Raw genomic sequence first — 27,990 nt, 5'->3', positions numbered from 1 at the left:
GACAAGTCCCAGGATCAAGCAGGGTGAGTCAGCAAGCTGGAAAACCAGGGGTGGCTGATGGTTTAGTTCTAGTCTCAGTCCAAAGTCCTGAAAACCAGGAAAGCTGATGGTTCGTTCTAGTCTGAAGGCAGGTAGTCTCAAGACCCAGGAAGAGCTAATGCTTTAGTTCAAGTCCAAAGTCAGCAAAAAAGCCAATATCCAAGTTTGAAAGTAGTCAGGTGGGAAAAATTCTCCTTACTCTGGGGATGGCCAACATTCTTTTTTCTATGCAGGTGGGCCTTCAATTGATTGAATGAGGCCCACCCCTATCATGGAAGGCAGGCAATTTGCTTTATTCAGTCTACTGATTTAAATGTTAATTTCATCCCCCAAACACCTAGAATAGTGTTCAACCAAATATCTGGGCACCCTGTGGCCCAGGCAAGTTGACACAAAATTAACCATCACAATCATGTATTTTATTTAATAGTTTTAAATATACCCCCTTTCTTTAGGAATATAATGCATAAATTCTTTCTAAAATTGTTTTCAGGCTTTTTTTTTTTTTTGGTATTTCAGGGACAGGGAAATATTTTTTTTTAAGAGGGAAATCATCATGAGGTTATTAACCTTTTATTCTTCCAAGTAATTCAATTAAAACTAATTTAAAATAAAAATAAAACATCTCCCATCAGTTGTGACATCATTTCATAAAAGGATGATAGTTTTAACACCCTACCCCCTCAAAAGAGAAAGGCATAATCTTGGAAAGAAAAACCATCTTTTCCAGGAAAGGACAGTTGGCCATCTAACACTTTCATTTTAAAGGACATTTTTTAAAACTTTAAAATAAAAATACAATGTAAAGTTGCATTTAATTATCTATGCTGCAGATAATATTTTTCTTGACACAAGTTGTCAATCAAGGTAAGTATATATGGGCTACACTGCAATACAAAGTGAACTTGAGTCTCCCCAGCCCTTTTTGTCACTTCATTATTAATACTGTCATCAAAAATAAAATCGCCAAGAGGTTTATTGATGGAAAGCATACATTCTCGCTACTTCATTCAATTTGTAATATCCTGAGCACACTCAGAGAAATGTGTGAGCAACTCCGCTTACCATATTTTCCGCAACTTCTCTTTTCTTCCCCCAGAGCAGGGAACAAAACTCATGACGGTGGCCCAGGAGTCTGACTGCTGAGGCTGGCAGGGAAGGACCTGCCAGGCTGTTTTCGTTTTTGTTTTTGTTTTCTGCCTGGCTACCCACAGTTAGGAGCACTTTATCTGTAGCCTAACGTGGAGCCATTGGAATGTATCTGAGTGGAGTGCCATGGACTTGACTTCGACACAGACAGCACTTTTCCAGACGTGCATATCTGAAACCACTAATCTAGTCCAATCCTCTTACTTTTCAGATGAGGAAGCTGGGGTCCAGGGCCCAGAGATCAACTTGAATCAAAGTGGATTGAGGATGCTCCAGTCAGAATTATGGAAATCAGGCCCACATCTCCCTGACTGCCAATATAGCTCTGACTTTTACCCTTATTCAGATATGTTCTCATGCCTGAGGCACTGTGCCCGCCGTGGAGCGCCATTCTGGTAAGTGAATGACTGCCTCTCTCATGTGTTAAATGTGTTAAATGCCCCAGGGATTCCAAAGCTGGATCCTTCCACAATCTTGAACTTTATTGCACTTGAACACACACACACACACACACACACACGCATGTACGCACGCACGCACACACACACACCCAGAGCAGAAAGGCATAATTACCGAAAGAAAAATCATCTTTTCCTGAAACTTATCTGAAGACTAAAGGCCTCACCCTAAACCTAAGTCTAAGGGACCTGGGGTCCTATTGCCTATTGTAGATGTCTCTGGATCTATCTGGATAGTAAATAGTATGTGCTATTTAATACCACCTTCAGGCTAAGCCCTGTGTCTAGCGTTCTACATACATGACCTCATTCATTACTCACAAGACCCTATGAAATTGAGATGAATGTGCCCATTCTATAAGGACATCGAAGCCTAACAAGCTTCTATGACTTTCCCAGAGTCACACAACAGATGAATGGCAGAATGTAAGTGCAAGTCCTTCTGCCAGATCCCAATGTATCCTAGACCAACATTCCATGTTGTCCAGGACCGGCTGTATGGCAGGTGCACAGGGAGAATTGAGAATTGCTCAGATGAAGAAATACAAAAGTAGCTTCCTTCTCCATCTGAAGATGCTGTTCCCCAATCAGGCCACCTCCAAAGTGATTCAGGAAATGTCCCATTAAATGTGAGCCACAGCTCTGACCATAATCTTCACACAGACTAAGGGTGTGCTAGCTTGTTACACTTTTAATTTAAATACTTGGTGTAAGTTCGATTTGAGACCTGGGGAAGTCCCTAGATCTCTCCCTTATGGCCGGGGGCTGGGCCGGGCTCCCTTCTGTTCTCTCACAATTGATTGTTCGAAGGGAAATGCTGGCCCTCACATGGACCCCTGCTGCACTTCATCTCACTGGATTTGGCTCATCGTTCCAGCCAACTGAGATCATTTAGAAGTTTGATTTTGTCATCAATCATTTTTTTCTATCCCTCCCAGCTGCGTGTCAGCCACAGATGTGATAAGCGGACTTTATATGTCTTTGTCCAAATCACTGGTACCAAATATTAAACAGGGCTAAGCACTGTTCTCTGGGGCCTACCTCTGCCATGATCCCAGGGCATTTGCATGAACCTTTATTCCAGAATATGTCCCATGACCTTATCGTGGTTTGGGTTTTTTTTGATGCTATATGCAAGCACATCAGGAGTTGAGCCTTGATATTATATGCCTTTTAATCCTCTTTGGGCACAATGCTGGCCACTGCAAAAAAGACCCAGTGTTTGCTGGGCGGGGTAATAAACAGAGCCATTGATTTGGTGTCGGAAGACTGAGGTTCAAGTCCAGCGGCTGCGTGTAAGCTTGTTATCCTTCCAGGCCTCAGTTTCTCTGTCTATAAAGTAGGGATAAGGATCCCTACAGACAGCCTCATTCAGATGTGGTGGAGCTCAATGAATAACGGGCACGAATGTGCTTGTTCACCCACCCCTACCTAGTTGTGCTTTTATGACACATTTCTTCAATCTGAAATTTATTTCTCCTTCTTTATCTCATCAACACCACCCTCACCCTGCTCCCCTCCTTCTGTTTTTCTGGGAACCCTTCCTTGGCACCCTCTGGGAACCCTACCCTACCCTAGGTAGGCCATCACCACATCCTCTGAGCTCCCACAGCATCTGCCGACTTCACTGGGGCCCTTATCCCTTGTATGTCCCCAACTGTCTGGTTACTTGTCCATCTTCCCGTCCAGCAGATGGTCTTAAAAGTCAAGAGCTACACCTTATGTATCTTTGTCCCTGGCACCAGTGCAGGGACCTGGGACACAGAGGACACTCTATTATGGAACAAATATGAATGATCGTAAGCTGCAAAGTCAGCCCTGTTCTTGCATTAATTATGACTGCAGGGAGAGGTGTGGCGGCAAGGGTTTTTGCTCTCGGGCCAATGGCAAGTGTCACCGTGAGCACACCTATAATGGGGCTGGATGTTCTTGGTTTATCCTTGGGGAGAAACGAAGGCGGATCTGATGACAAAGCCAGCTTCGAAGCTCTGTGAGAACAGGTAGCATGTCTGTTTTGTTACCACTGTCACAGGTTGGGACCCCCAGCAAGTAGACTCTGAGATGGAGATGGCCATGCAAGGACTTTACTGGGGAGCGTCTTTGGGATCAAGCCCTCTGGGATCGTGGGGGGAGCAGGCCTGGGCCGATGGAGAAGCCGAATTGCAATGCACTAGCAACAAAGGACTCAGCTGGTCCTGTGGAAACTGTGAGCTGGGGAAGGCCCTTCAGAGTTGTCTTGTCTGAGACAAGACCCTCCCATCGACCTGTCTTGGATGAAGGCTGCCTCAGGGAGGGAGTGAAACCTGGGGCCAGGCACTTCTCTCCAGCCTAGGACGTTCCCAGAGAGGGACACAGCTGAGGGTCTGCCGACACTCACAGCTGCTGGAAACACGACAGCCTAGGTGCCAGAACAGGGAGTGTCTGTGTGCCATGTCGCTGTGCCCGATCGTGTCTGGCCTACCGTGGCCCTTGGTGAACACACAGCGAGTGAATGAAAGAATCTGCAGCCAGTGTCTGGTGGAATCCTGTATGTTCCCTGTGGCACTTCCAACACCCATGCAGTCCATGCACCTCTAGAACGTATGACCCCCTGGCCAAGGCTGTGTGGGTGCTTGGCTCAGGGATGAGTCGGACGTGTTCCCTCCCCTTGAGAAGAAAAGCAGACGCATAACCAGTCCTACCTCCTGGGGAGGACTTTATTTATTATTTAAAAAAATTTTTTGGGGGGGCGCCTGGGTGGCTCAGTCGGTTAAGCGGCCGACTTCGGCTCAGGTCATGATCTCACGGTCCATGGGTTCAAGCCCCGCGTTGGGCTCTGTGCTGACAGCTCGGAGCCTGGAGCCTGTTTTGGATGCTGTGTCTCCCTCTTTCTCTGACCCTCTCCTGTTCATGCTGTCTCTCTCTCTCTGTCTCAAAAATAAATAAAGGTTAAAAAAAATTTTAAAAAAATTTTTTTTTAAGTTCACCTATTTTGAGAGAGAAAGAGAGGCATAGAGAGGGAGAGACAGAATCCCAAGCAGGCTCCGCACTGTCAGCACAGAGCCCCACGCAGGGTTTGAACTCACAAACCGTGAGATCATGAGCTGAACAGAGATCAGGAGTCAGACACTGAAGCAACTCAGCCAACCAGGCATCCCCCAGGAGCGGAATTTAAGGTGAGTGAGCTCAGAAGGCTGTGATAGCACAGACAAGGCAGACAGCTTCTTGAAGAAGGAGACATTGGAACAGAGGCCGGAAGGACAAGAAACAGGAAGACTCTAGGCAAACGCACAGTGGAAACCAACAGTGCTGGCCTGACAGCCCACGTGGACCCTGTGGTGGAGGCAGGCCAGGCCAGCTCTCAGGGCCTTATGTGCCAGACCGCAGAGCCTGCACCGAGGCAGCGAGGAAGGGTTTAGGCAGAGGGCCGACAGCCCGGTTTTCTCCGAGGGACATGGGGTTCCGTTCCTCATGTCATTTTCTCTCCAGGAGTTCCATAGGAACCAGCCACCTAAGCACATACCATACCCATGGCCTCCACCCAGAGCACAGTGTGAACTGTCCCCACTGCTGAGTCCCCTGACAGGTTGCGGGAGCCACTGCCCCTCGGAAGGAAGGGTGTGTTCTTGCCTTGACATGCAGGCCAGGAGCTCCTGAGGGTATGACCTCAATGAAAGGAAACCCAGTCAACACAGAGAAGTCAAGGCGACTCTTCCTACACCAAAGGAGCAGTATCACACAGCGGGGAGTCAACTGCTCAGGGAGTCCGTGTGGGCTGGCTTACATCCACTCTGGGCTGCTTACTGGATCCCTGGTAGGGGCAAGTCACTAACCCTCAATCCCCTCATCTGTAAAACGAGAAAAAGCGTTGAACCACACTAATAAGGACACTCCAGGTAACCCGATGATGAGATATGGTTTTATGTGTATCAGATTGACAAAGCTTTTTAAAAGATAATGATCAGGGGCGCCTGGGTGGCTCAGTCGGTTGAGCGTCCAACGTCAGCTCAGGTCATGATCTCGCAGCTTGTGAGTCTGAGCCCCGCGTCCAGCTCTGTGCTGACAGCTGGGAGCCTGGAGCCTGCTTCAGATTCTGTGCCTCCCTCTCTCTCTGCCCCAACTCACTCACGTTCTGTCTCTGTCTCTCTCAAAAATAAATAAACATCAAAATAAATAAATAAATACATACATACATACATAAATACATAAATAAAAGATAATGATCAGTGCTGATGAAGGTAGATAATAGAAGCTGGCTCATTGACTGTGGGTGGGTGTGGTGGATTGAAGTCAACAATTAAGCATCAAGTCTTTGAAATTCACATATCCTTTTACCCAGAGATTACACTTCTAGGAATTGACTGTAAGAAAATAATTGAGACATAAACGGCAGGAAAATGTATGTTAAATGGTGTTTAGCAAAGCTTATTTATGAAAGCAAAAATTTCCATGTATGGAAATAACCTACATGTCCCTCAACATCTATTAGCAGATAATTGTGTTAATAAATTACAGCACACCCTTGTGTTTGGATATGTTTGGCTACTATGCAGCAATGCAAAATTAGACTTGCAAATTTGATTTACTAACATTAAAAAGGGTTGCAATCTAATGCTAAGAAAAAAGAATAAAACTTATTTATATTCCAATCCCAATTTTATAACCACAATAAAAACTAGAAAAATCTCTTTTGTTGTTATTGTTATAAAATTGTGATTGAAATGTCATTTTGTATGTTTTCACTGAATGTTGTGTTATAAGCAACTGGTTACCAACAAATGAACTCATTATTAATCTGGGGGACTAGGGCAATTCTAATTTCCTCCTCCTTTTTTGTAAAACTATTTTAAGCATTCCACCATTATTGCTTCCATAATTTAAAAAAAATGTTTATTTATTTTGAAAGAGAAACAGCGAGCAGGGGAGGAGCAGAGAGGGAGTGAGAGAGAGAGAGAATCCCAAGCAGACTCCTCACTGTCAGCACAGAGCCTGATGCAGGGCTCAAACTCACCAACCATGAGATTGTGACCTGAGCTGAAATCAAGAGTCAGACGCTGAACTGACTGAGGCACTCAGGCACCACTCTGTAATTTTTTTATGATCAGAAAAATCAGAACATAATTTTAAATACATTACTAATAATGTATGCCTCTCAGGACTCCTGTAATGACGAATAAGATAGTACACACGAAGGAGCACTATAAACAGTAAACCCTGTATGTACATGAGAATGTATTCCTTTCTGAACCTCTGCATTTCCTTGTATGAAGTCATCTTGCAGTAAGAAGGATGTCCATGTTGAGGTCCTGGTGCCCTGGAAAGTTTTTGGTAGGCTACAGAGGATTTATTAACAGTCTCTGAAGGATGCCTCTTGGTTATCTATCTCCCTGGTCCTTCCTGTCTCTCCAGTCCCACTGTCCTGTCCTGGTTCCGATCACCATCACCCCCTTCCTGTACCACCACATCAGCCCTGTTTTTGCTCCTTTTCTCTCCTGGATCCTGGTCTCCTTCAGCCCTCACGCTGCAGCCACAGGGATTGTTCCACTGTGTGCCTCTGACCATGTTATTCCCATGCTGTTGCCAAGGGGGAAAGTCCAAGCTTCTTGGTGTGGTGCATGAGGCCATGAGTAATCTAGCCTCCATCCAGTTCTCCAGGGACATCTCCTACTTCCCCACCATGCCTGAAAACACAACGTTGGTTCCAGCCAAGCTCTATTACATTAGTTACCCCCAAACACTCCATTCTTTTTTAATTCTTCCATCTTCCCACAATGCTTTTTCTCCCTTGTTCATCCTGAAGACTCCCGTTCAGCCTTTCCAGTCATTCTCTGTTGTCTTTTCTCTACTCCCCAGCTTATGCCCAAAGATGTCACTTGTGAGACATTCACAATGCTAATGAAGGTAATTCTTTACATGTCTGTAAATTACATGTCCTCCATTGGACCACGAGCTCCTTAAAAAGGTATCCTATTCACCTTTGAAACATTGCCACCTAGCACATGACCACTATAGTCCAGGGATCCCTTAGCATTTTCTCAAATAAACTTTGTCAGAATTGTACCCCATGGCATAAAGGAAATCATACCTACATTTGCCCTGGCTGCTCTGTAATTCTGACTTCACTAAGTCCCCAGCCACCCAAGTGATCTCTCATAGTTGTCATCTGGAGGACAGGGGAGCATTAGGGGAAAAGCAGAGCCCCTCAATTACCAATTCTGACAATCCTCATTTTAGCTCAGGTCTCCCCATGCAAACAGACAGTCGACATGTGATTGGAGAAGAAATAGAAGTATGTTTCTATTAAAACCATGTTCCTTAGGTTGTCACTCTGAATTTATATCCCTCTGGCCCTTGCCAAGTTGGCTCTTGGCTATACTGTGTCCTGAAATGAGAGCATTCTTCTTATAGCCCCAGGAGATGCCTACAATGCCTGAAGATTGAAAACAGACCTTGCAACATAGATTTGGGAATTTGTAGAGTCCAAAGCACCACTGTCCTATATAACCTGCCCCAGATAACATAGCATCCCTTTGTACCTCTGATTAGAGCTTTGTTGGGTAGAAGAATTCACTGCTTGAAAGATGCTCCTGTTACCCAAGAGGAGGGGCAAGAAATACAGCTGGGATGGTGACAGTCAATCAGCTCAGGGTACAGGAAAATGCCACCCAGAGTTTCTGGGTTTTGGCCTTTGGACAGAACCAACCATGGGGTATATGCGCATCTAGATGTTTAAATCAATAAAAGAAAACTATTTTCGGGTGCCTACTATTTATAGGGTCCCTTGCTGAATCTGGTAGGGAATGAAGAGTTGAGCAAGAAGGTCATTGCCCCCAAACTGTTTATTTCTACTGGAGAGGAAAAGTCTAGATCTTAATAGCCATGACTTACAGGAGAATAGGAAACATAGAAAGTGCTATGTGTGTGCCAATGGGTGATATGGGATGGTGAAAGGAGCACAGAGTTAGCAGCCGAACAGATTTCAGGCTCAAATACAAGTTTAGCCTGTTGCCTTTAGGCAAAGTCCTGCACCTCTCAGAGCCTCAGTTTCCTCCACTGTAAGATGGGCTCCCACAGCCACTTCGTAAAGGAAGAGTTAGGAGGAAATTGAGTGAGACAGAGCAAGTGAGGACCTGAACTGTAGTAATCCCTGGTTTCTCTCCCTTTCACTGCTCTGACCAGCAGTGACTCCATATGGACCTGGTGACTCCATAGATAACCCTGGGCAAGCACAGGTCCCAGGGGATGGCAGGAAGGGAGAGCAGAGTCTGAGGTGAAAGCCTTTGCCCTATGCTTTCATTTTTCAGAAAAAATGTCTTCCTGTTCGATGACCTTCAGCCTGCATGTCTTTGGACTTAGCAAATGCTATGTCAGACAGGTTAAATGCTTTTGGTTCACTTGGATTACAATTTCTGGCAGCCTGAGAAACTGAGCTGGGCTCACTTAGACCAGGAGCTTAGGCGTCAGGCAAGCAAACCATCCCCTGCCTGGTGAATTAGATGAACGCCTGTCCTAAAGAGGAGAGTGATGGGGTCATCCCTAGGGATCTTCCTGTCCAGAAGCAAGATATTTGTGACCTGAGCCTAGCCTCCCAGATGAGTTGCCCCTTGATCTATGAAACAGCGAGATCCATGAGAGCAGGCGGCCATCCGATCCAGCCAACATCCCATTTCTAGGTCAAATATTGAGTCCTCAGGAATCTGGCTTTCCATGCTTGTGTCAGAAAAAAGTCTTCACTATTAACTCTTAGCTTACCCACAACTTGCCTGTGGAGGCTCCTTTTCTACCACCTCCCCTTATGGATGGAAGGATAAATGAACGAAGGGACACAAATGTGCTTGCAGACCTCGTCCTGAAATCATCAAAGAGGTGCAACAGGGAGCTCACTGGGATATGTGGCACTATTATTTCTCTCTTTCTAGTGGGGAGGTTTTATGAATTGACTGTATCCCCCAAAATTCATATGTTGAAGTCCTAACTCCAAAGTGATGGAGATACGGCCTTTGGGAAGTAATTAGGGTGAGATGAGATCTTGAGTAATTAGGGTGCGATGAGAGCTTGTTCTCTGTCTTTCTGTAAGCACACATTGAGGAAAGGTGATGTGGGCATACAGTGAGAAGGCAGCCATCTGCAGACCAGAAAGGAAGCCCTCATCAGAAACCAACCATACTGCCTCCTTGACCTTGGACTTGCCACCTCCAGGGCTGTGAGAAAATAAATTACAGTTGCCTACCCTCCCATTCTAGGGACTTTTGGTATGGCGGCCTGAGCTGCCTAACACAGGAGGGAAAGACGATTCTTCTCTAGCGTTGACACCATCGTCCACCCACATGTCCCAGCCAGAGCCCCGAGAGTCGTCCTTGACGCCCCTCCTCCTTCTACCTGCCTCACCTAATCAACCACAGTGTCTTAAAAAAACACATTTCTCCAACCTGCCTGGTTCTCTGCCGGAGCTCCACCAGAGGACTCACCAGGTCCTCTGCACGCCCTGGACCTGTGCACTAGTTCCTACCCCTAGCATTTCTCCCTAGGACTGCAGCAGCAGCCTCTCGATGGTCTCCTGCCTTTGCTCTTTCCATCCCAATCCAGCCTCCGAGTGACCAGTTACAAAACCTGAGCTGGCACTGCCCTGCGTAATGCCCCTCGTGGGTTCCCGTTCATCCAAGCTTGGCCCGTTACCTGGACACAACAAGGCTTCAGATAACCTGCCTCTGCCTACCTCAAAGCCTCATTTGTCGCCTCCGCATGACGCTCCCCATCCCCTGACCCACCGTACAGGCTCAGCAGGCCATCCTCTCTCACATTTCTGCAACGTCACATTCCCTAGTCTGCTTTCCTGACTTCCACTCTCCCTCTTCCCCCAGCAAATTCCTCCTTCTCCAAGGCTTCTCCAAAGCTCAGCTTAAGTCTTTCCTCTCCATGGAGTCTTCTCTGCCAGCCTCCCAAGCCCTCCCTCCAGGGTTGGAGACTTCCTTTGGGCTCCCATGAACCCTAGCTCATGACCATCCTGATGTTTATTGTGGGGTATTTTCATCGGCCAATTCCTTACTGGTCTGTCTCCCTTTTAGAACCAGGGTACAGAGTTTGCTGGGGCTGCCATAACAGAGCGCCATAAGCTGGGTGGCTTAAAACCACATGAATTTATTTTCTCACAGTTCTGGAGACTGGAAGTCCACAATCAAGGTGTTAGCAGGCTTGGTTTCTTCTGAGGCCTCTTCCTGGCTTTTGTAGACGGTCATCTTCTCCTCCGTGTGTGTCCACATGGCCTTCTCTCTGTGAGCTACATCCTCTTCTTGCAAGGACACCGGTTGTGTTGGATCAGGGCCCACCCTAATGACCTCGTTTTAACTTAATTACTTTTTAAAGTCCTATCTCCAAATAAATAAAATAAAAGTCCTATCTCTAAGTACACTAGGGTTTAAGACTTCAACATATGAATTCTGGATGGGGATACAATTCGGCTCCTAACAACCAGCCCTGGGCTTCTTGAGAACAGGCCCTATGTCTCCTTCATGCTACATCATCAGATCTGGCCCAGAGCATGGGTCATGGCAGATGTCTCAGGAATTATCTGTGGAATGAAGATACTCCAGGGAATTCTGAGCCAGTCAGAGAGGCCTGTTCTCTCTTTTCCATGGAGGCCAACTCCAGGGACCCCCCTCCTCAAGTCCCATTCATTGTTTGAATCAGACAAACCAATCAAATGCTTAAAAGTTGCCAAGACAGTGACAGAGAACATACGATACTGGGAAGATTGTTTTGCTGGGGACAACCGGCCTGGACTCCAATCCAGGGTCCGTAGTAGCTGACTGTCCTCAAGGACAGTTAACTTCTCTGAGCTTTCATGGCTTCAAATGAAAAATGAACCCCTGGAAGAGAGCCAGTGGTTTTCATTCCTGGCTGTCCATTAAAGCCTTCTGTGGAAAGGCTTGAGCATTGATACTTCTTAAAGGTCCCCTAGGTGATCTGATGGCCAGAGTTGAGCGCCTCTAAGATCGAAGACAGACATGGTGACCTGTATCAGCTGTTGTGAGGAGCCCCTGATCTTACTAATGAACTTTGCTGGGAGGAGGAGCAGTATTTGTCCTGGTTTAGGCAACAATGGGAAGAGTTTCAAAAGTTCCCCATCTCTGAGCGGTTTCAAGTTCTTGGCAGATGGTAGAAAGGAAGAAGCAAAGCACAGATGTATTAACTCATTCGCCGCGCCGGGCACTGCGTTAGGTATGCGATGTCACAGAGTCACCACCACCTGGGAATGTTCTGCCTGTGTCACAGCAAGGAGACCTGGACTCGGAGAAGACAGATGACCTGCCTAGTGTGGCGTGCTTGTGGGAGGAGGGACTAATGCTGAGGTGAGTACCATCCGCACATCCCATCCTTGTGGCGTTATAACGTGCAGAGTGGTGACCTTCCGGAGCCTGGGCCCAGGACGGTGGCATCCAGCAGGTGCTCCACAAAGATTTGCCAGGGGAAGGACAGGAAACAGCACTTACTGAGCGCCCCCGTGTGCTGTGCTATGTTTGTACGCTCTCACCTCATCTGAGTTTGGTAGCATTACCTGATGGTACAGACAGCTGGAGAGGGTAAATAACTTTCTCAATATGCTTCAGCAAAAACAAGGAAAAAAAAAAAAAGACAAAGCTAACTCTTCCTAAGGATTAGTGAAGGTCAGACAGCTCGTGTGTGGCTGGATCAGAGATTCCCAACCCAGGTTTCTCCGACTCCAGAGTTCACGCCTCCCCTCCCCACACTCCACTCCCCGACACATTCAGGACTTTGCCGGGCGTCTTCCTGGAGGCACTGACACGAGCTCACGGACACTTCCTCTTTTTCCATGTGACGGGGTCTGTCGGAAAGGGGGCTGTGGCTGCACGTCAAATGCTGCCCACGCTCTCCGCTGCGTGGAGCCCCGGAGTCCTGGGTCCAGAGTGGAGTCTTAGGACAGAAGCGGCGTGTGCCGGTACGGAACCCTGTGCCCTGGGTAGGCTGCCCTTCTTAGGGTTACGTAACCAAAACTCAGAAGCTCGAAAAAGCTCCCTTGGCTCCACACAATTTCCAAGTCCAGACCAGACCCAGAGGGGGATTCCCTCTCGAATGCCAGGTATAAGTTCTGAGCGAGTATGAACTGAGCATGTCTGGGGACAAGAGGTAGGGGTGATGGTGGCTATTGAGCTGAGGCTTTAGCACTCCCAGAGATGAGGAACTTCCCTCAGTAGAAGCTGGCTCAGAGGACAAGCGTGCTCCGTGCTCCCCTTCTGCCCGCTCGAGGCTCGCCTGGATTTTGAGTGAGGCTGCAGGCACCAGGGGGGTTTTCCCTAGGAAGCCAGAATAACCAAGGCTTGCAAAGTTAAAAATAAGAGCTTGGATGTGGAAGGCATAGCTCAGCCCTCCAACTGAGTGATTCATAGCATGGGGCTGGCTCTGCCCTTTCATTTTCAGCTTCCTTCAAGAGGTTCCGAGGGAGATGTCTCTTCTGAATTGAAAGCAGGAGAAGAGTATCTGAATTATCTTAGTCTTTTGTCCTGTGGTACAAGCCCAACCATAAGACAGAGGCCTATTTTATAAATGACAGCTCCCTTCGCTAGCAGAAGGGGCTGCTGTCATTTAAATCATGGCACTTGTGACCGTTGGGAAGCACACAAATGTTGTGGCTATGGCACCAACTTTCGAGCTGATGTTTTCTGAGTTCAACCCTGACTCCATGCCCCATGCTGGGTAACATTGGGCAAATTCCTTTACCTCTCTGAGCCTCAGCTTCTTCACCTGCAAGACAGAAGCCATAACAATAGAAGCTAAAATGTATTGAGTGCTTCAATGTTGCCAGGCACTTTGAGTGTTAGGAGGGATTTAAACTCAGCCGTGCAGCCTCCTTACCAAACCATCCCCCACCCTCCCGCCCATGGTACTAAGTGTGTCAAAGCAGCTGTCGGCAGCTTCGATGGCTGACGTGGCATTTGTATTTCAGAGCTGTTGTTTAACTTTTGCTCAGTGAGGCAGACCCAATAGGAATGATGTTCCCGTTTTAAAATGAAGAAATGATGCTCAGAGAGTTTGAGTGGCTTTTCCGAAATGGCAAAGATGGGTCTGAGCCCAAGGCATAATCACAGTGCTAATGTGCCAGGCGGATGCCTTCCAGATGTCTCCATAGAGTAGTGGTTCTCAACCAGGGGTGATTTTCCCCTCCGGGGACATGTGGCAATGCCCGGAGATGGTTTGGTTCTCACAACGAGGGAAGGAGGAACTGTTGTTTCTGGTGTAGAGACTACTAGACTCTTAAACCTCCTGCAAGGCTCAAGACAGCCCCCACAACAAGGAATTAACCTGCTGTCAAAGGTCACTAAGGCCAAAGCTGATACAGACTAAAGCAGTAAGTCAAAGTGTTTCTATTTTACAGCTGATAAAGCTGAGGCTTAGAGGTTAAGTAACTTCCCCAGGGTCACATGGATAGGACATGGTAAAGAGGGCGTAAAAGCCAGACAGTTTGAATTTATACCTGGCTTGGTAACCACTAAGTGCTTACAAACATTATTTATTTTTTAAATAAAGTATTTGATAAACACAAAAATATATATCTGTAAGTATGAAAGCTAATGATATAAGGAGCCATTAAAAAAAACAACATTAATTGGGGCACCTGGGTGGCTCAGTCGGTTAAGCGTCCAACTTTGGCTCAGGTCACGATCTCACCGTTCGTGAGTTCGAGCCCTGCGTCGGGCTCTGTGCAGACAGCTCAGACCCTGGAGCCTGCTTCGGATTCTGTGTCTCCCCCTCTCTCAGTGGCCCACCCTCGCTCGCACTCTGTCTCTCTTTCTCTGTCAAAAAACAAACAAACAAACAAACAAACCCAGAAACATTTTAAAAAGTAAATAAGACATTAAAAAAAAAAAAACATTAATTGTAATCCTCACCACAACTCCGCTGAAAGATAAATATTATTGTCCTTTCTTTACAAATGAGGAAAGTGAGGCATGGAGAGTATAAGTCACCATCCGAGGCCACACAACACATGACGCCATTTTAGGCGATTAATACTTGCTTGAGTGGCTTAGATTAGCATGCTTCAAAATCTACAGATATCAGAGCAACACAGTCATCAAAGAACTGAAAAACACCTGCTACAAATACAAAAGGAAATATTTATATAGATCTGATTGACATCAGGAAAAACTACGTTTAAAAGCTGGGAAATTGTGTCCTATCCCACTACACCTTCTTTAAAAGAAGAAAGGGATAAGAAGAGAGGAGGAAGAGGAGGAAGAGAGCTCGTGGAGGCCTGAGATGAACTGCAATGTAGCTGAAATTCTATCCATGATGTTCTCAACTCATAATGCCAAAAGAAGTTAGATGAAAACAATAAAGCTACCGAATTCTGATCATACGGGAATTTTTTTCTAATCTAAAATCATTCATGTCTGAGTGAGCAATCCCAGAACATGAACGGTAGTTTTTATGACAAAGGACACGGACCACAGTGGCCCCACTTCCTTTTGTCTGACAGAACCCTGACCTGCTCTGCGGTCATCGGAGACACAACTGGCCTTCACGTAGGGGTGGGGCCTTCACTAGAAGGTAAGAAGACAGAATTTCTCCTCCAAAGCCCATTAGTTCCCTTTCCACAGGCCCCATAGAGTGGGAAGGCAGGACTGGGTGTAGCCTTTGCCTGGGAGGCTGTCAGATTGAGATGACCAAGAAAAAGTGAGGGGGCAGTTGGAGGAAATAAGTTTGGATTGAAACTTTGTGTTAGGGGAGGACCACAGAGATGTCAGGAAGTTTCACATTTTGACCTGATCAGTTCATTACAGTAGGAAGGGAGAGGGGTTGTAGGCACCAGACAAAACTGAGTGTTCTCCGTTCAAATAGAACCAGAGTCCTGAGTATACACTGAATCTTCCAGGGAAATTTAAGCATGACTCTGGTATCATGGAGGGTAGAGTATGTCCAGCGGGGACCCAACAGGTCTAGAAACGTGACCAATAAGCAAAGCATGCCAAAATCCACGGGGTGGCGAGAAGTAATGTTCCTGAATGTCACTAACAACCTAACTCAGAGGACAGTACAGTGTGTCTACAAAAAAGTTATCTCCCTTTCCTTTCTCATGGAGGGTGGCCAAGGCAATAGTGGAAAGAAAAATTATTGCTTGAAATATCGTCAATGAAAAGCAAACAAAAATGTGATTCAAATCTATCCCTCAGTGATTTGGAAAAGAAATAATAAACCAGATGTCATCTGAAATAACAGTGGAAACAAAATAAGTAAACATTAGTATCAGTAAACTAGATGAAAAACTGGTGCATATATTGTGGAGGCTGGACTTGGCAAGTCCCAGATCTACAGGATAGACCTTCAGGCTGGAGACCCAGGGAAAAGTTGCAGTTCAAAGTCAAACGCTAGCTACTGAAAGAATTCATTCTTGCTCTGGGGAGGTCAGTGTTTGTTCTATTAAGGCTTTCAATTAATTGGATGAGGCCCACCCATATTACGGAGGGTAATTTGCTTTGCTCAGAAGTCCACTGATTTATGTTAATGAATTCCAAAGCTCACTTTTACAGAAACATCCAGGATAACGTCTTGACCAAATACCTGAACACGATGGCCCAGCCAATCTGACGCATAAAGCAAACCATCACAACTAATTTATGGCAGTAGTCTTTGTGTAGTGCTTTGTAATTTCAGTGCAAATTTTTAGCCTTTATTTATTCTTTCTTTTAATCCACTCCATACATTTTTTTGTGGATTAGCAAATTGAGGTCGAAATGCTGAGTAACCCCCCAGACACAACTAGGAAGCGTCTTGACCAGGTTCTCTGACCCATTTCACAGTGGTGCCAACACAGCCAGACTCCAGAGCTGTGCCCCTTCCCTGGGGTCAGACTCGTCTTTGAAAATAATAATCCAAAAAGAAAGACTGATGTGAACCTATCAGCCAAAAGAATTTATTATTGTGGGTGCCAAAGAGGAGGGCATAAGACTGAGGAATACCTCTCATATTCTTCGTTTGTAATGTTACCTATGAGCAATGGTTTTACTAATACCCTCTTTTCCTTATTAGAGAAGATCTGGTCCAACCTTGAAGGTATTTTCTTTAAAACAGATGTCTTTTTAGGGGCACCTGGGTAGCTTCATCAGTTAAGCATCTGACTTGATTTCAGCTCAGGTCATGATCTCCTGGTTCATGAGATCAAGCCCCACGTTGGACTCTGCACTGTTAGTGTGGGAGCCTGCTTGGGATTCTCTCTCTCCCTTTCTCTCTGCCCCTCCCCTGCTCACTCTCTCTCTCTCACTCTCTCCAAATAAAAAAATAAATAAAGTTAAAAAAACCAGATGTCCTTTTAAAAATCAGTTTCATACATGAAGCTTTTATATATTCATTCCAGTGACTTGTTTGTTCAGTGTCCCTCATATGCCAAGGAAGAAGGTAAATCCCCAGTAGTAAAGCACCGGACACGAGACACAAAAGTGTACATGCTGTATGATTCCATTTAGATGAAGTTCAAGAACAGATAGAATATTCAAGAAACTCAGAATAGTGAGTACCTTTGGTGGGCAGGCTGGAGACACACAGGAGGCTTCTGGGTGTTGGAAATGGTCCGTATCTTGATCAGAATAGTTGTTAACACAGACGCATATGTAAGCGAAAAATCACCGAGCTTGTACACCTGAGATTTGTGAGCTTTACTGCCTGTATGGTATATCTAAATTGTATTAATTTGTAATGTTTATTTATTTTTGAGAGAGAGAGACACACACACAGAGTGCGAGCGGGGGAGGGGCAGAGAGAGAGGGAGACACAGAATCTGAAGCAGGCTCCAGGCTCGGAGCTGTCAGCACAGCTTTTTAAATTTTAAAAAGAAATGTTATCTTAGAAGAAAAACAGAAGAATAGTTGGGGCAGGGGGACAAAAAACAAATCAGCATCGGGAAGTGCTCATTTCCAGCATTGCGCTGGTAAGTGGAACCATGAGCAAAATAAGAACATAACAGGGACACAGGGGTGGCTTAGTTGGTTGAGCGTCCAGCTTTGGCTCAGGTCATGATCTCACGATTCAGAAGTTCGTGCCCCACATCGGGCTGTCTGCCATCAGCACCAAAGCTGCCAGGGCAGAGCCTGCTCAGATCCTCTGTCCCCTTCTCTCTCTGCCCCTCCCCCACACGTGCTCTCTCCCTCTCTCTCTCTCTCTCTCTCTCTGTCTGTCTCTCTTTCTTCTCTCTCTTTAAAAAATAAATAAACATTAAAAAGGGGGTGGGGGGACATACCAGGTGGACATTTGTGGCAGAGTCAAGGGAGGCAGCAAGACCATAGGACTAGCACCTTTTTCAGTAGAAGCTTGCAGAGCAAAGCCCAACTCCGGGATGGGATGGAAGGAAGAAAGGAAGTTGGGAAATTCTGCTTAACACAATGAAATCACAAATATGCTATCTCCCGAACATCTTGGGGAAGGGGTGAATGCAAAGCCCCACATTTTCTTAGGAGATTTACAAGTCAAAGAATGAAGTGAAACATGACCTATTGTACTAGCAAGGTTTGGAAAAGCGAAACTGCTTTTTACTCTAAAGCATGATTTCCAAAAATCTGGAGCCATCACGTGTGGATGAGTAGGTCATATCTCCTGTGGGATCCTCGAGGAAATGGTATGTGGTCTGGTGGTGGGCCAAAGGAGTTACCTAACATTTTGGTAGAAAGCTCTGGTATGATGAAACCTCCTGGGTGAATGTTTTATGTCCCTGACCATGAAGACCCTTCCAGGGTAGGTGCAGATTTCTCTTTACATCCAGGAATAAAAGCTCTATAGAGTGGCATTGTTCTCTTCCTAGCCCATGCTCCCCAGAGACTGTTCTCAGATGACAAACAAACAAGCAAACAGCTGCAGGCATGGATTTCTGGATTTTTTGATGGTTTCTAAGAATTGTTTGGGGATTTGGTGAAAAGAGAATTCTCCCGAATAGAATCATCTTGGATTTTCCAATTACATGCTCTAATTGCAACAAAGACCCAGGGCTGTAAGTCAGTCTGCAGCCTGTGTGCTTGACTCATTGGAAGCAGAGGGAGCTGGCCAAGACCAGTGTGGCCGCGGCCTGGCAATTGCCTTTGATTGGACTCTGCTGCCAGACTGAGTGTGAAGGATCCGGGCCATGTCCCCCAACGATTTTGACTAAGAATTCCACACTTCGTTTCTGAAGAAGCGTGCTCTGAGCCATTGTGGCCACCGAGTTGAGGGGCTAGCAGGGACTTCACTGGGCTTCTTACAAGCAATGCTTGTGGGGCTGGATCCATCCTGGTGGAAGATTCCTAGATGCCAAACCTTCCCGGTAAGGAATGTGCCAGCTGCCAACCATCTTCTAACCACCATTACAGCCTAGGGGCAGTGACCATATCTCCAAAATCCGAGACATATGAGTGTAAGAGGAGCATAGTGATCTGGGCAGGATTAATCTAGCAGTCATCTTGCCAAATGTTTATTACTCTTCCAGAATGGTCTCTGTTCCTTCACCTTTTAGCCACTTCCCTTCTCCTCCTCTTCCTCCTCCTCCTCCTCCTCCTCCTCCTCCTCTCTCTACTTTTCTGTCTCTCTCCTGTGTGTTCAATCATAACCTTTATTTCCCTTCTTTTCTAAACTTTCTAAATCTTGACATTTTAGCTGAGGACTTCCTTTTAGATATGGAAATTGATTTCAAGGAAAAACTAAGAAAAATCCTTGACACTATAAAACACTGGAACAGGGGAAATGAACGCTCAAGTGATCATGTGGTGAGCCATGCAACGTGACATCATTTCCGTTCAGCCATATCTATCGCCTCTGCCAGGCATTGTGCCAGATGCTTCAGAAGATCAAGGTGGGACGGAAGGATACGAAATGGATGCACTGATAATAGCCAGCGCTTAACAAGCATTCTCTTCATGTCACTTTCTGTGCTAAGCTTTTTCTATTTATTCACTCATTTAATCCTTTCAAAACTTTATGAGGAGGGCTCTGTTGGCCCTCTATTACAGAAGGGGAACCTGAGGCTTAGAAGTTAAATACCTTGACAGGAATGACCAGCTAGTTAGTGGGGAGGCTGTCTGATCCCAGAGCACTAAGCTGTGTGCAGAGCCCTTCATTCACATTGTCTTACTCTGTTGTCACAACTAACTTGCAAAGTAGGCTGTGTCATCCCTGTTTCAGAGATGATGAAACCGAGTCAGAAAGGTTAAGTAGCTTATTTAATATCCCACAGCTAACCAGTGACATGAAAATTTGAACACAAGCTTGTTTATCTCCAGAGTGTATGTTCTTTCCACCAACTCATGTGGCCACAGTCTCCAAAATTAAGGATCCCTTCATTTACTAAGAATATTAAGACATATAAACAGCTATGGAGCGTCTTCAGGAAGACAAGGTGTGGAGGAAGAGAGGCCATCTCTGGTTGAAGGTAAAGAAAGGCCTCCTGGGGAGGGAAGCACTGGGAGGGGCTGAGAGGGATTAAAAACCATGGCCCAACAACTGCTCCACATCTCCAAGCAGCAATGATGGCCTTAGCCTGGCTTGCTGTGTGGGGGTCTTAGTTCTCAATCTCTCTCTCTCTCTCTCTCTCTCTCTCTCTCTCTCTCTCTCTCTCTCTCTCGGTTCAGAAATCTTCTGGCAGAAATCTTTGGCAGAAGGATATCCAAATAGAAAAAGTAGAAGGAATTATTATGGAATGGTTATAGTTTTCCAAGAATATTACACAATGTTTTGCATACTATCAAAAAACCCACCTTTGATTAGTAATAATGACTACTTCGAGCTCTGGTGGCATCTTTCACCCAAACGCCTACCTCACAATCAAGGCAGCCTCATCATCAATAAGGAGACTGCCTCCCTGTCCTGATTACTATCTTAAAGTGGGGAAATGTTTCCAGGGCAGCCAAGATGGGATCTGTAAGTGGGTCACTAAGCCTCATAGAGAGGAGTCCCAGGATCCTCCCTCCCTCTCTGAGCTTGCTTTCTTGGCCCCCAGAAATGGCACATTTGTGTTGAGTGCCTGCTTTGGGTCAGGGACTGTGCTGAGGCTGGGAGATGTGATGGCCTCCGTGGAAATGAGGCAGAGGTGCTGCTATACCAGAAATGCCTCCAAATCTCTGCTCACGGTGAGGTCCTCCTGCCTGTTGCATAATGCAAATCTTACATAACTCGCTTTGAGCAACCTAGAATCTTGCTTCAAATCAAAGGTTTCACAACTGCATAGTTGATTTCCAGCATCCCATATTGCACTTAGTGTAATTATCAGAGACTAGAGAAGAAACCAGGTCAACTCCAAGAATTTGAGAAAACAATAATCAGTTCTTACGAACTCACTAAATGGGCCAAGTCCTGGGATTTGAAGCCAGGTCTGTTGGTGGAGTGGAGAGAGGGTGAGAATCAGGGCTGTCTTCACAGAGGGACTCTTGAATTAGGTTTTAAAGGCTTAACAGAAATGGATAGGCAGACACAGGTGAAATAGGCCCTCCACACAAAGTGAAAACATGTGCAAAAGTATGGGGGTATGAAACCGATGAGTTCATAAAACTATGGTAGTTTGGCATAACAAACTGGTGAGATCTACTATATCCTTTTAGTACAGGAGGATTCCTACAAGCTCACTGAAAACTCTGGAACATCTGAGATACTCTCCAAGAGTATGTTGGCATGAGAATTCCATAGCCTCTTGAAGGAAAATGCAAAGCTGACCTTCCTGACTGGCTCACGTCTCCAGGACTATCAGGATTAAAATGCTAGTTTGCAGAGATCACGAATGTTCTTCAAGTGGGTCCTCACTCGAGCCTGGGATTCATCTTGGAATATAAGACCCAAGAGAAATTGGCCTCCGATTGGAATGCACTGGTTGACTACTGGTGAGGGGTACCAGTTTCTGAGAATGATATACACTTGTGTTTCTTAAATGCTTTCCCCTCAATCCTTGAAATGGAGAGGGAGCGAGTCAACTGAGAAGGAGAGCAAGTGGGAGCCACAGTGGATGTGAAGCACTACCAACAGAGCTCATGGGCTCTTTGGAAAAGCCATTCCCAAGCTTTCTCCCTGCGCCATGGTCTGTGCTGCTGTTACTCAGAAGAAAGTCGCAGTCCTTGGATCTGCTCCTAATTAGGTCAAGGCTTTATTTACAAACCCTTCCAGTGATGGGATGTCATTCTAATGCCTGTGAAATGTGTTGACGTCACTGCTGTAGTATCTCAGTCCAGAACACCAGCCCCAAAGGCACCACATGGCAGAGGCTGTTGTAGCTGGTGTTTTCTCATTAATAATAATGAAAGTACTCCATAGTAACCAACACGTGGGTATCACTTTGCCCTGAAACAAGCCATTTTCATATATAAGATTTCCTTTATCACCTATTACATAAGCCTCAGGTAAGCATCTCTAACGATAACTCTAGTTTACAAATGGGGAAATTTAGCTTCGAAGAGATGATACAGATTTCACGATGTCGTACAGATAGTGAAGGACAACGCAAAGATTTGGGGGCCAGCTCTTTATGGCTCCAAAGCCCATTGCCTTTTCAACGTGTTTGCTATCGAAGGCTTTTGAGGCTCCATAAACTAATACACTTAAGTCCTAGTGCTCCTAAATGTCCTGTAGTTAGGCTGTCCTTTTACTCAAATGCAACCACTCAGTTTGGGGTGGGAGAAAAGTACGGCAACCTTGTGTACTCAATGACCAGGCACCAAACCACATGCACGCTGAATATGTCTGGATACTCACAGCAACCTCCCTTGAAAGTTGTCTATCTCGGGAAGGGGCGATTGCGTTTTTCTTGTTCACCACTATATCCCCAGCACAGTGCCTGACACTTGGAAGACATTCAGTTGAACTGAGATGCTCATCTTTATCCCCATTTCTTAAAGAAGGAGCCCGAGACTCTGAGGAGCTAGCCAGCACACTTGAGATTATAGGGCCTGTGAGTAGCAGAGCAGGAGCTCAGACATAGGCTGCTGGTGGCCACAGATCCCAGTCTGTCCTCTGCCTGGAGCTGAAGCTGCCCGGCAGCCTTTCCAGCTACCAACTCTTTCTCTGAACTAAAGAGAGTTAACGAAATCGCCCTTGCATTTATTTGCCCAACTTGGATGTCCAAAGGGGGTGTGTATGTTAGCATGCACACGTGCTTGTACATGCTTGGGTGTTCGGGGAGGATTTATAGAGTATATGGCAGTCCTTTCTACTTCATTTGCTTTTAGTCAGAAGACTCTAAATTTCTGAGAATCCATTGCTAGGAGCATTTCTAGGAGACTGCTCATTTTGCCAAGTTTCTAGATAAAACATTCTGCACGTTCTTTCATTCTTACCTTAGATTTAATTAAGACTATCTCTCTTATGTTTCTTTTCCTTTTTCTACAAACTAGACCGTCCTTGAATGCCAAGCAAAGTTAATCTTAGTGCACGAAAGACCCAGCTCACTAGGATTGCCATGTGAAAAACACAGATTTTACCACAGTGATGGGTCTTTCATCCTTGGGGGTAAGAACTGGGGTGGGGGGGTTGCCTCCTTCATCTCAGAGGCCGCAGACATCTATGATTAACCGTACAAAAGTGCCAGTTTGATGATAAAAGCTGTACTTAACATTGATTCCTCTGCTATAGCAGGAGTCTGGGGGGGTGCAGCATTTTTTTTTTAATGGAAGCTTTTGTTAACATCAGATATCTAATTAACTTAGGTTTTAAAACGACTGAGGTGCTGTGTCCTCAAGAGAGATGGTTATCAGAATAGTTTCATCTCACACAATTACGCTACACCTACTCTAGAAGAAAGAATTAAAATGTTTCTTTCCTAAAGAAAGCCAATGTATCGAATAACAAGGAAGCATTCTGTGGTGGGATCCCTGTCCATGCAGTTGAGGCGAGATCAACTTACTAACAAGCATAATCATCATATCCAGAGTTCGCCTCAGGAAATGCCTTCCAGAATTAAAAAAAACAAAAACAAAAACAAAAAAACACAGCGTCTGTGCCCACAAGGATGATTTGGCTCCCCCGACGATGAAAGGCTCCAGCTGCTCTGCACTTATAATCAAACTGACTCCCCCCTCAGTCTCCCCCTGCTCATCCATCACACGGTAATAACAGACTTGCTGTGGCTGCCGATCTCCAAAATGGTGTTTAGGGCATCAAATGCTTCCACTACCACCTCCTTGCATGATGACTCCCAAGTGTGTGTCTTCAACCCAGGTCTTCCTCTCCCATTCCCCTAGACTCCGAATCAAGCTCCTCAGCTGCTGTTGGACATGCAGACTTGCTACCAATACTCTCCAGGACAATGTCTCCAAAACCAAGCTCACCCTCTTCCCCTCTTCGCCTCCCAGCACAAACGCGCTCCTTCGCTCAGATTCCCCGCCTGACCAGCCCCACTATCCTGACAGTCGCTCACGACCCTTATTGTAAGGGTTAACATTATTATTTTTTGGTAGACTTTATGTTTGAGAACAGTTTTGGATTTACGGAAAAATTGGGAAGATAGTGCAGAGAGTGCCTATATACCTCATAGTTAGTTTCCTTGTGAGCATCTTATATTAGCGTGGTTCATTTGTTACATGTCATAAACCAGTATTGGTGCATTGTTAACTAAGGTCCGTACCTTATTCAGATTTTACCTCAAATATCCATTTTTAGGCCATTTGGGTGGCTCAGTTGGTTAAGCATCTGACTCTTGATTTCAGCTCAGGTCATGATTTTGTGAGATTGATCCCTGCATCAGGCTCTGCACTTACAATGTGGAGTCTGCTTGGGATTCTCTCTCTCCCTCTTTCTCTACCCCTTCCCCACTCTCTCTCTCTCCCTCTCTCTCTCTCTCTCTAGCCCTCTCCCTTTCAAGTAAATAAATGTTAAAAAATAAAATAAAATAAAATAAAATAAAATAAAATATCCATTTTCTGTCCAGGACCCCATCCAGGACACCACATTACATTTTGTAATCATGTCTCCTTAGTTTCCTCTCGGCTGTGAATCCCTCAGGCTTTCTTTGTTTTTAATTAGCTTAATAGGTTAGACTACTGGTGGTCAGGTATATTCTATAATATCCTACTGAAATTTGCTGATGTTTTCTCATACTAAAATAGGGTTATAGGTTATTAGGATAAACACTACAGAAGTTAAGTACTGACATTATTTGTAAAGCATTGTTTGGACATTGGACAGAGTTGGTCACTGCCTTCGTTTAATAGAGGAAAGGTTAATACTAATTCTGATATTGCAGTTATTAAACCGAATCATAGTTGTTGTTTTTTTTCCTCTTCCCTTCTAGTCTGTAAACTCTTTGAGGATAGAGACTGAGCCTGATTCATCTCTTTATCTTCAGAATCTAGCACTGGGCATGAGCCCAAGTCTATGACTGAGACTTGAAAAATGGGCTTGAGAAATGTTTGAAGCTTTGGTTCATTGCCTCATCTGTAGAGTGGGATAATAGAATATATTTCTAAGGATTTTTTATGATGAAATTAAAATATTAAGATCCTCGGCACGGGGCCTTGCACACAGAACAAGTACTCAAATATGTTACCTGTTACCACTTCTATCACCGTCATTAGGATCTATGTGTTATGCAAGATACACTGGAGACCCAAAGACTTCACTATGTTCTGCTCCATATCCAAAGTAGTAAATTTAGTGATTCAATGGGAACGGAAGGGCCAAGCTCAGCTTTACGTTTTATAGAATTCTCTTCTGTAAAATTCATGCTGCATTTGGTGCACTCTGATAGGACTACCTTGACAAGACTCCTTAACAATGGTCCAGATGCAAAAGAAACATAAGGCATCTACTATCAACGCCTTATGAATTGACTGCCACTAATAATACAGGGCAGCATTTGATGAGAAGCCAACCAGAGGCAGTGTGGATGTGGGAAGTCCTGAGAAGGGGCTGTATCTGTGTGGGCTCTATCGTTACAAAGACCTGATAAGTGGGCATTGAAGGATGGGCCACATTTTGATAGGCAGAGAAAAAGGCTATAAAGCCATAAGCAGGGATCTGGAAAGAGTGCGTACACAAAAATTCAGTGCCTGAGAGGACCCCTACCTGCCTGGCCCCAGGATTTAGGCAATCAAGAGTAGGAGGTGACATTGGACAGGACATTAGAGCAAGATAACAGGATGGGGGTGGCTTGAAAGCTGGCCTGTAGAGTAAAGGAGAGACACTTATATTTTTGAGCAAGAAATAAATGGGTAAAGATGGAATTTTCAGGAGGTAGCTTTGCCTGCAGTGGGCATGACTAGCTGGAGAGGGAAAGACTAATGGTGAAAAGATTAAGTTCATTCATTCATTTATTGATCCATTGGTCACATATGTACTTGGCAGATACTTACCGAGCTCCTTTCAGACTCTGGGCACATGCAGGCATATAGGTCTTAGTCCCTGCCCTAAGGGTCTTATAGACTAGAGAGAAGGGAAGATTAAAGAAGTCTCTGCTCTTCACCAGACTAGATTACAGCAAAGCCAGAGAGAAAAGATGGGAATAATATGTGGGAGATAGATAGATCAATGGATAAATTAGATAACATATCTCTTATAAAAGCAAATGAAACAAGTTATGGTTCAAGAAGTGGGAGGAGAATCTAAGAGGACAGAGGTTTAAGAAGGGGGTAATCAGTGATGTCAAACACTACTGGTACAAGATACAGAACTTGCCCAGGGACAATGACACCTAACAGCAACAATGACAATAAACAACAATGACGACAACAACAATACCACTTTTAAACAATTGCTGTGTTCCAGAACCTGAAACCATTCTTTTTTTTAATGTTTACTTATTTATTTTTGGAGAGAGAGAGAGAGAGCGAGAGAGAGCACAGAGCCCAATGCAGGGCTCAAACTCACGAACCATGAGATCACAACCTGGACCGAGATCAAGAGTGGGACACTCAACCAACTGAGCCAGCTAGGCTCCTCAGAACCTGAAACTATTCGAAGGCACTTCATATATGTTTTCTCATTTTTCTTTGTGCCTAATGCAGCATAAGGTACGCAGTACTTCTCAATAAATGACTCATATTCTAGGCCAAACTTGAGCACTCTTAGGAATCTGGATGTTTGAATAATATGGCTGGTGCTGGAATGTCAGAAATAGGGTTTATAGGTTGATAGAGTAGTAGTTTCTTTCCTTTGGTCACACTGTCTGGGTTAAATCATTGGTTTCCTCCTAAATGGTAAAATCTGGTCTGATAACATACCTTCCCTTCGTCCTGTATGAGAATGCATTTCTTACTATGTGGGGTTGGGTGGAGCCCAGAATGTTCTTCAGCCTAAACTCTCTGGCAAATAGGACCACTGAGTAATAGCCTGGACCTTTGGGAGATCAGTTATTCTTTTCCTAAAGCATTGATGTTCCAAAGCACATTCTAAAAAAAAGAGAGCATGTGTTCTGAGCATAGACTCGATTCAGACAAGGAATCTGGGGAGGTGGGCAGATGGAGATGGACTGTACTTTCAAGAAAAGTGGTTGATGGCCTTGTTGTCTCCATGGCATCTCAGAACTGCTTGATATTCATCCAGAAACTGATCATATTTTAGAACAACAGGAGATTTCTGCTGAGTAACTGTTTGGGGAACCAAGTCTCTCTCAGAATGCAAGGGGTGACATCATATAAAAAAAATTATTATCATTGGTGTGCCTTCCACTTAGGCTAGGACTCACTAACTGTCAACTGCATGAAGTGGCTTTCCACATATATATGAGTTACCCATCCAACAATCTCTTTATAAAGAGCTTTCAGAGATACAGTGGAGTACATTATAAAGTTACAGAATACAAATAAGAAAAACAAACACGTTTTTAAAACTCAACATGTTTAAAGGGGGAAGAGGAATTCGGGTGCTAAAATAAACCTTAGCAAGCATCTCCTTTAAGCCAGCAAGGCTACATCCTGCTCATAAGGCCTGCCCTAATAAAAGACAGGCCTATAATGCCCTCTGCATCATGGACTTAGTTCTAAACTCTTCTTGCCCTGATGTTCACTCCACTTCTAGGAGGGCATAGAGCATGACATAGGTATTTTTTAGGGTGGAAGATTTCACCCACGATCACTCATGTAGGGAATCCAGGATTCAAACCTTGTTCTTCCATCTGCTCCCAATTTCTTCCTGTCCATCCGGTGGCCTTCCAAAGGCTGACATTGACCCCATGATCAATTAAAAGTTACAGGCAAAATCAGGTTCCTTCAGAAAGCATGAACCAGTCTGGAAGAAAGAAGTGGGACAGCGATTGTGAGAATAAAGGGTTAGGTGACAGGAATCAACATTAGTGGGTAGCTTAGTTATGATAAAGAAAAAAAAAAAAACAACTAGTCACTACAGTTACCTGCCTTGTCCTTTCCAAGACCCTTTTGCTCTTTACCCTGTGTTTCCTGTAAGTACATCCTCTTGTACA

General features: G+C 45.1%; 1 long non-coding RNA gene across 1 annotated transcript in view; it reads left to right on the top strand.

The window, feature by feature from the left end:
* LOC122233202 overlaps nt 1-27,990 on the top strand; it is a 198,973-nt gene that overhangs the window by 163,767 nt on the left and 7,216 nt on the right. The window contains exon 4 of the long non-coding RNA XR_006210710.1: nt 1,400-1,583. This is a non-coding gene — a long non-coding RNA (uncharacterized LOC122233202). The remainder of the gene's footprint in view (nt 1-1,399; nt 1,584-27,990) is intronic.

The sequence above is a fragment of the Panthera tigris genome, chromosome D4, assembly GCF_018350195.1.
Source record: "Panthera tigris isolate Pti1 chromosome D4, P.tigris_Pti1_mat1.1, whole genome shotgun sequence".
Lineage (NCBI taxonomy): Eukaryota > Metazoa > Chordata > Mammalia > Carnivora > Felidae > Panthera > Panthera tigris.
This window is presented reverse-complemented; position numbering and strand designations above follow the sequence as displayed.